Source organism: Beta vulgaris, chromosome 3 (genome assembly GCF_026745355.1).
Source record: "Beta vulgaris subsp. vulgaris cultivar EL10 chromosome 3, EL10.2, whole genome shotgun sequence".
NCBI lineage: Eukaryota > Viridiplantae > Streptophyta > Magnoliopsida > Caryophyllales > Amaranthaceae > Beta > Beta vulgaris.
The window spans coordinates 31,545,108-31,555,423 of record NC_079204.1 but is presented as its reverse complement, the minus strand read 5'-3'; positions in this window follow the sequence as shown (position 1 = coordinate 31,555,423).

The window sequence follows — 10,316 nt, the reverse complement described above, 5'->3', positions numbered from 1 at the left end:
ATCCGCTGGTTGTGGAAATGAAGATTGCCAACCTAAGGGTTAGGCGAATTTTGATTGATACTGGAAGCTCACTGATATAATCAGTGCTGATTGTTTGTCTCGTTTAAATTTGAAAAAACGATTTGATGCCGGTAAATCATCCTATAATTGGTTTTGGCGGAGGGGTCATCACCCATGGGACTGTCACCTCCTCAGGGTAGGGGAGAAAAGATGCGCCAGGACGCTTTTTGTGAAATTTTGGTAGTACGAGACTTGACGCTTATAATGTCATTCTCGGACGACCTACCTTAAATCACATCAAGGCCGTCATTGTGACCCATCTAATGTATGAAGTTTGAGTGTGATGGGGGAAGATTGGATCTCTCTATGGAGTCAGCAAGCTGCTAGAGAATGCTATCTCACCACACTTAAACCATCATATGGAAGAAAAGCAGAGGTCAAAGGACAAGGAGATGATCGGCCAGAAAGTAAAGGCCAAATTGTTGAGCTTAGGCAAGAAGTTGAGAAGGTTCAGGAGTACCTCTTCCTGAAAGCAATCCGTCCATGCTTTTGCCTAGCAAGAAGAGAAAGTGTTTGGCAATAAAGAAGAAAAACATTCATCTGAGAGATAATGGCTATAATGATCTGGGACTAGAACGTCCAGAACCGGTGGAAAGTCCAGTAGAGATTTGCTTAATCCAGAGCGTCCGGAAAGGACATTGAAAATTGGATCAGTTTTGAGATCAGAACTTCAGGACGCCTTAGTTGCGTTGCTGCGAGAATTTGAAGATGTGTTTGCCTATGCTGTAGAAGAGATGCCTGGGATAGACCCTGAAGTGGCCGTCCATAAGCTCAACATTGAGCCGGGGCAAAAGCCTATTCGGCAAAAGAAGAGGCACCAAGGGCCGGCCAGAAATAAAGTCGTTGATGAAGAAGTCAAAAGCTGCTCAAGTCTAAGTTCATCCGGGAAACATATTACCCAGATTGGGTAGCAAATGTTGTGATGGTTCCAAAGCCGAATGGCACTTGGAGATGTGCATTATACGGATCTGAACAAGGCTTGTCCTAAGGACACCCGTTGCCTAAAATGATCGTCGATTCACGGCCGGCCATGCCCTGCTGAGTTTATGGAGCCTATTCTGGCTTCCACCAGTTCAGGCCGGATGATCAAGATAAGACTTCCTTATTACTGAGAAAGGATTGTATGGATGGCTCAGGATGCCTTCGGCCTAAGAAATGCGCCAGCCACATTTCAGAGGCTCATTAATACGGTATTTCAGCCCAGCTTGGCGAAATATGGAAGCCTATATCGACGACATGATCGTCAAGAGTAAAGAAGAGAAAGATCATCTGGACGATCTGAGGGAAACCTTCCTCACTTGAGAAATTTAAGTTGAAGCTCAATCCACAAAATGTGTGTTCGGGTAGTTGCTGGGAAATTTCTGGGATTTTTGGTTGATAGAGAGGGATTGAGCAAATCCCGAAAAATTCAAGCTATTATGAATATGTCTTCGCCGTCCAAGTCAAAGAAGTTCAGGGTTGACGGGCTGTTTGGCTGCTCTTGGACGGTTTCTCTCAAATCAGGGGACAAATGTCACCATTTCTTTGCACTATCAAGAAGAATGCCAAGTTTGAGTGGTCGGAAGAAGCTGGTGGCGCTTCAGCAAGTAAAGATCATCTTCGGCAGCTGCCTAGGTTGATCAGTCCGGCCGAAGGTGAAAAATGTTATGTATACCTGGCGTATCACCTTTCGCGGTAAGTGTGTCTCTTGGCTGAGAGAGACGCGTGCAAATACCCGTCTATTTTGTGAGCCATGTGCTAAAGATGCGAGAACAGATATTCGTCCATTGAGAAATTCGGCTTGGCTTTGTTGATGGCTAGCCGGAAGTTAAGGCCTTACTTCTTGGCCCACAACATTCTTGTATATATGATCAGCCGCTAGGCAAGTATTGCATAAAATGGATGCATCTGGCCGGATGTTAAAATGGGCCGTTGAACTTAATATGTTTGATTTAACATTTGAGCCTAGAAAGGCAATCAAAGGCCAAGCTTTGACTGATTTCATTGTAGAGCTTACTCGGCCTACAGTAGAAAGCGTCCAAGACCCAGCGGAAGGAAAGCGTCATTGGACCCTTATGGTGGATGGATCCTCAACTGCTAACGGATGTGGGGCAGGGATCATTTTTCAATCTCCAGAGGGGGACAAGTTTGAATATGCTATGAAGTTCAAATTCCAGGCGTCCAACAATGAAGCAGAGTATGAAGCTCTCTTAGCCGGCATAAAAATGTGCAAAGCGGCTGGAGCATTGGAAATTGAAGCTAAAACTGACTCTCTACTGGTCGTCAGTCAGGTCAATGGTGTAACAGCCCAGATTCTCCCGACCAGCTTACAAAGGATTATGCACAGCGAAAGAGACTCTAGTCGAGATAACCCGAACTATTACCATCACACTCACCGAACTACATCGGAGAGTGTGGGACTCAATTCCCAACTCTATTCAAATAAATTAACTATTATAACTATGCTCTGATTCTCAACTCTATTCTCATGAATTTTTATAGAAAATCCGGCAGAGTTTCCTTTGAAAATAGGACAACGCTAAAGCGAAAAATAATATGAACCTGTTACAATTTCAATAAATAAAATATTTTCAAATCCCAAAGCTCATCAACCTCAACGCTTTCGCGGGGCAACAACCAACAGAGAATCAGGAGCACTAACGACTCTCAAATACAAATAATTAAAACAAAAGTTTGATAACTAACTATTACAAGTTAAGCGCCCTCACTTTGGTAACAACTACGATAATACACCGTCTCGTATCAGCTTCAACTTGCAAGAGATTAACTCACGGCTTCAACCTGAAACATTTAAGGAAACTGCCACCCACCAAGTGACAGGCCACAGAAAATGACAAAACAACATACACACATCAGCAAAGCTGAGTACTAAACCCGTAAATAAGAGTAACACATGCTTTGGTGGCTTTTACTTGAAAACGACTCAACAGTCAACATAATCACATTGTCATACGCATCACATCAACTCATGTTGACAACATACTTATACATCTTTATCTAATTGTTCCTTTTCCACTACATCGTCGTTCACATAACAGCAAACCCAACAACGTAACTTCAAACAATCTTATAACAGATACATATCTCATATGGAAACTAATTAGTCAACCTTTTAACATATCACGATCCTTAATAAGAAATCTAGGTTTACCAACTTTGATATAAATAATGTACTTTACTTCCTTTAATTGATTTCTTATCAGAACTCTAAACTTATGTTTTCATACTCTATCAATCATTCCCTTATACTGTCCTACATAAACCCTTATCAGGCAATAAATGACACAACAACTTTCATCATAACGATTCGTTATCAGGAATCCAATAACGAGATATGATTCCTTATCAGGAATCCACATAACAAGATACGATTCCTTATCGGGAATCTAACGTTGGTATAACTTACCATGATCTGCTTCCTTATCAGGAAACCAATATCAATATTCATATTTATATACTGAATAAACATTCATTACTTACCTGATATGATTCCTTATCGAGAATCCAATATCGAAACCACTTACCACGATACGATTCCTTATCGGGAATCCATTATCGATATAACTTTCATACTCTGAGATAACATTCCTTTTAACCAGGGGGAAAGAGAACGCGGCGGAGGAGACAAAGCTTACACTCCGACATTGGGGGTCGTCACCCAACCATTCGCTTTACTTTTGGCCAATAACCGCGACTAGTCCGGAGTACATTTTTCCGCTGATTTCATCAGCCATCCACAAGTTTCACATTACCTGATATATCGCCCGATTATCGCCCCACAGAGCAATGGGCAGGTTTCCCTGTGGGGCCCCCAAGGTTCACAGTCCATGGGGCACTGTTCATGTCACCTCATCCGTCGACTCAGACGAGGCTACTTTCCCCTTTTAGATTCCTTTCGAGTATCTTCGTAACTCAATCAGATCATTCATATAACTCATCCAACAATTTAGTAATCTTTAGTAACGATCTTTGAAGAACGAACCAAACCAAGTGATTTCCCTCGTAGATAACCATAATCATTTAACATCTAAGTCTTATAAATACGTATTTCTAATTGATACATCTATGCTTTTCAATTGCAGTTACCATCATAAAGCTTGTGAGCCACAACTAGTAGTAATTAATCATGTGGATAAAATATCCACAACAATATCACTAAGTCTCTCAGTTAGAATTCACTAACGAGAGTTACTAAGATAATTCCATACAATACATCTTGATAACAGTATCTGTTATCAAGTTTTAACAACACTTACCAGACATATGTCTCTCTCTTAGAATTAACTAAGGAGAGTTACTGAACCACTTACGCCGAACTTATACTCTTGCATATATAAATAACTTATACTCTCTTACGCTTAATGATTATTAATCCACATTTTTCTCAACAACAACACTTATAGTGATTATGAAATAACCCCAAAACTTATAATAGATCTCTTAACTAGAATGAACTAGCCACCGAGAGCAACTCGAATTCTATAACTTAAGGCTCATTACACGAAGATTACTTCAAGGTAACTAAATATAATTCATATTCTATCATTGGTTAGAATCTAATTCATATAATCAACAACAAAATCAATTTTAATCATATAAAGTGAGTCTACCTCATTTCGATTAGATTACACCACCATATAACCAAGGCTACGTGGAAGTAATCCACGAGTTTATACACACTTAAGTAATCTCATATACTATCCTTCTTTTGTGAATTATAAACAATCGATATAACCTATTATATTAATCCCAATACATATTTTATATTGACATCCCTTTTATAACCACAACCTCCATAATCTAACCCATTGTAAGGTAAACTAACTCCAACTGTCTTCATGTTATTAATACTAATTAGTTAATCCGTTCTCAACCTTCATACGAGATTACTGATTAAGTCAGTCCATTTTTAAAGCCTAATTCATCTGATACTCAATTCACTGAACAATTCCAATCATAATACATGCTCTTTTAGATACTAATTCTGTAATCCATTAATACATCTTAGTAGATACTTTTGTTCAATTGAATATCTTCTTAGAACCTTACTTAACCAGGAAACCACTCTAGTGAGAATTACAATATTAAACTACACAGAGTTTGATTACGAGACTATCTGATTTTACTCACTAAGTATTACTCAAGGAAAGAAGCGTATGTTCTAATTTCACTATATTAGTCTAATAATAATTTGTGCCATCACCACCTTAACTTAATTCTATTCCCAGATAAAAACTCGTCAACAGACTTGATGAACTATTAACTACTTGTAGTAAACTCCATTGTAATTCATCAAACAACAATAGTAATAGTTAACAAACATTTCCGCTCCATTTTACATAACAACACTAATTCGATTAAGTCTTCTTGAACATAAATAATTTTACTAAACTATAATAACTAAGATAAATCAATTGAAAACTCATAATGATTCACTCTTAGGAGCCTAATCATAGCATCATATAAACTAGAACCTTTCTACATCATATATTGACTAATCTATATTCTTACATTCACAATTTAACTTCATAACTCAATATAGACCATTCACTCAATCAAGAAAAACAACGCCGCATTGACACATCGACAACAACACACTGCCACAACAACAACAACAAATAGACAACGACCATCCGATAGTACTTTAGAAACCATAATGATCAAAAACCAATAATCACTCTTATTGAACCAGATATGAAATATGTATGAATACTTACCAGAACTTCCTTTGAAACTATAATACACCAATATGAAAATAACACAATCCAATTAACATCATAATTCCATAAATATTTGGCTAATCATAATCAATCTTGAAATGAAACAAGAATCCAATTCTAGGTTAACTCAATAAAATCTAATTTAGGTTCAACTTAAACAAATTAACAAGGGTAATTAAACTTGTGCTTAATCATAATTCCAAAAAGAAAACAAAGAGGTGCGGGTGTACCTCTGCTCTTGTGAGCAGCGAAGAACAGGGGTTGGGGGTTTCGAAGCTTCTTCACGGGGACAGGCACCGACGAGCGGCAGAAGAGAGAGAAAAGTGGCGTCGAGCCACGACAACCTCGCGGTGGCAGTAGTAACAACACCGCAACACCATAACTGCCTCGCACTGCAGAGAACCGAGAAGAGAGAGAAACCAGAAAGTTGTAGCGACAGTAGGCGACAAGTTCCGGCGAGATTGGGTAACACCGGCGAGCTTCAGCAGCAACATAGGAAGAAGGAGATGAGAAGGGTGATTTCACAGGAGGAGACTGGTTTATGGGGTCGGGGTTTTTTTGGGGTTTCTTCGAGCAGAGGAATGGCAAGAGGGAGAAAGAGTGAGGGTTTGATTTGATTGAAAACAATACCGACAAAATAATCAGGGGGGGTTAATACTTCATTAACCGACAAAAGTTTTAGAAGGGTCGGATGGTTCGAGAATGACACCGAATATGGTTTTCGAATTTGCAAAATACCACTCAACTAATTGGACAAAATAATATATAAAATAATATTAACAGTAATAATAATAATCACATAAAATTAATCAAATAAATACATTGCAAACACGGCAATATAATTCATACTCCAACTCAAATAAAATAAGAGTATCCGGAAATTAATTAACTTAATAATTATGATTAGCTTTTAATAAACGCTTTTAAAACAAGCCTGTTACAAATGGTGAGTTTGAATGCAAGGAACCGTCCCTGTGCAAGTATATGAAATTAGTAAAGGAAAAGATCAAGTCTTTGAAAAGGTTCGTCCTAGATCAGGTGCCCAGATCAGAGAACCATCAGGCTGATGCCCTCTCTAAACTGGCCAGCTCGGCTGAGGGAGACGTTCCTAGAACAGTCTTCTGGGAAGTAAAGGCGGCCAAGAGCATTGAGGCCGGAGAAGTGTTGTTTCTCAGCCGAGAAGATGAGTGGATGAGCCCAATCATTGAATTTAAGAAAACCGACCGATTGCCTCTTGACCCAATTGAAGCTAAGTATGTGAAAGCAAAGGACAAGTGGTTTGAGTTGTGGAATGAAGTTTTATACAAGAAATCCTACAATCGGCCTCTTCTCAAATGCATCAGCCGAAAGGACGGTCTGGACGTTTTAAAGGAGTTGCATGAGGGAGGTTGTGCTTCTCATATTGGAGGAAGAGCTTTGGCAGAAAAGGCTCTCGGAACGGGCCACTTTTGGCCGTCCTTAAAAGAAGACGCGTTGCTATACGCTAAGAAATGTGATAGTTGCCAAAGGCATGGTAATATCTATCAAAAGCCGTCCAATTACTTGACTCCCATTCTCTTTCCTCTTCCCTTTGCTAAATGGGGGATGGACATCCTTGGGCCTTTTTCCTATTGCTGACGGCCAGAAGAAATTTGTAATAGTAGCTGTGGACTACTTTACAAAATGGATTGAAGCTGAGGCATTAAGGGGAATCACCACTAATGACGTCAAGGGGTTCATTTGGAGGAACTTGATTACAAGGTTTGGGATGCCCCAGTCGATCGTCTTTGATAATGGGCCACAATTTGAGACACCGAAGCTCCGTCAATGGTTGGCTGACCAAGGAATCAAGGCTCACTTTGCCGCAGTAGCTCATCCACAGGCTAATGGGCAAGTTGAGGCTTTCAACAAGATTCTTTCGGCCGGGATAAAAAAGAAGTTGGACAATGCAAAGGGGCTTTGGGTAGAAGAATTGCAGCTGGTCTTATGGTCAATAAGGACAACGGCCAAGAATTCCACAGGAGAGACTCCTTTTATGATGGTCTATGGCTCTGAGGCCGTCCTTCCTATTGAGGTTGAGGAACCCACTTTAAGAGTAATGATGTACTCAGAAGACGCTAACTGGGCAGCTCTTAGGACGGCTCTGGACTTAGTTCCTGAAGTCAGGGGCAATGCTTTGCTGAGAATGCAACTATACAAGTTGAGAATGGCAAGGGACTTCAACAAAAGAGTTGCAAGGCGTCCGTTAAAGCTGGGAGACCTCGTCCTAAGAAAAATGGAAGCGGTCGGCCGAGCCAAAGAGTTAGGCAAGCTTACTCCTAACTGGGAAGGACCCTACAAGATAATCAAAGTAGTTCAGAATGGCACCTTTCGTCTAGAAGGTTTGGACGGACGTCCCATTCCTAGGACGTGGAATTCTGACACTTTGAAGAAATACTTTGTTTAGGGCATCCTGCTAAATTGTAATCTTTTATTAATGCATTACAAAGAAAAAGTAGAATGTATACATGTATCTTGACTATTCGTCAAGCAAACTTCATATAATATAGCTCTACTCCTCTATGACTTTGTTTGATTTATTTGTTTAAAGTTATATACAATCGTCCAAAGTCACTGAATTTAACAAAGCAAAAAGACAATGCACCTTTCAATAGGAGGTCGGCCGAACATATTATCGTCCTTAAATGGATAAATATGCAAGATTTGGCCGGTTGTTTACTTAAAGAGTTGAACATCTCCTGAACAAGGTCGGCTGGAATTAGGACGCCTTAGTAAAGGTATCGTACTTTCCGTCTAAAAGCCACAAAACTTCGAAATAACAACCTTAGTAAAGGAACAAGTTATTTCGTAATTTAACAAAGATGGACGAGTTACAGTCATTCTTAGAAAAACGTCCAAGTTATTTGAAAATTATCCTCTTAACTCCTTCTTGAACAGTGAAAAGTTATAAAAACTCCTCGTCCAAGAAGGGGGGCATATAGGGGCATAATTTATAAATTGACTAAGTCTTTGTCCAATGACGAATGATACCCAGGTTCTGGCTGGGCAAACTATTAACTTGGTAGTTTTTGAAACCCAAAAATTAAAGCAAGTCTTTGCTTGAGCATCTGGTGATGAGCGTCCAGAAAAGAACTACTGGGTCAGATAAAAAATTATTGACGAATTACTTTTATACTTGGACATTAATGAAGGTTGTCAATGTAATCGGCCAAAAGAGTTGATTAGATCGGCCAAATATTATGACGAGTTGCTTTTGTACTTTGTATAAATATGGGGTTGTAATGTAAGACGTCAAAAACAGTAAAGCATAGCACAGTGGAGATTGAAAAAGTTAGCTTCTCATATATGAAAAGGATGATTACAATCTAATCTAAAAAGTACAAAAAAGAAAAAAAAGTACAAGTGGCCCACGGCCAAAGATACAACCAAAGATTAGGCGGCCGGAGGATCATTGTTCTCCTCGTCCTGAACCTCCATATCTGCTTCTCCTTCTTCATCCTCTGAGGATTCTTCGAAGACGGGAGGTTCGGCTCCGAATATGGTCGCCTTGTGCAGACTTTCTTGGAACTCCAGCCGACGAGCATATCTGGGGATATCCTCTTCTTCGGCCATCATACCAAAGGCCTGCACCGCCCATTCTTTGGTGGTATCGATGACGGTGTTCAAAGCTCCCTTGGCCGCCTCAACCGTGGCCGCCACTTCATTACGGAGAGTTTGATTTTTAACCTTCAGGACGAGGTTTTCCTTGTAGAATTCAGCAGCCATCGTCATGACTGAGTTCCTCTCGTCTAGAAGGTAGCGTTCCAGAGACGCCCTCTCGTCGAGCATTTCGGTGAGCCGAAGGAGATAGCTCTTATTCTGGGACTCGATATCGGCTGACCGCATCTCCTAGGCTAGCTTAGACTGTTGATGCAACACTTCCTGCTCAGCCATTTTGAACTGAGCAAGGTCCGCGGCCGCCGTCACATCTTGGACGAGCTTTTTGTTTTCTTTTCTGAGCTCCTTCGCCCAATCTTCCGTTATCATGCTGCGAGCAAAGAGCTGAAAGTGGAAGGATGATAGAAAAGTCAGGACGAATGTTAGAAAAATTAATATATATCTCAAGTATGGAATTGGAGCGTCCAAAGAGAAGCTTACCTCTGCAGCCAGCTGAGACATGTAGCCAACATGCCCTGAAGAGGCTCCCCTTAAACCCTTTATGTAAGGCTGAGGGAAGCATTTGAAGAGCTCCAGCTTGAGCTACTCCCTTTTGGCCGGGCTCATCCTCGTAAAGGCGTCCGAAGCTTCGTCATCAGAGAGGACGGGAGAGCCGGCTGGAGCCTCCTCAGCTTTGCCCTTTCCCTTATCTGAAAGAGTTGACTTGTCAGTATATTTGATGGGTATTACGACCGTCTGACGGTTGGAGGGACTCATTGGCCGTCCGCCAACGCGCAAGGTCCTAACAAAGTTTGAGTAATGGGACTCACCAGAAGAAAGGGAAGCCGTCTTATAAGCTTCCGGCATTTGTTTTACCAACTTGGCAACCGGCCCTGAAAAAGCTGACCCGTCCACAGAAGT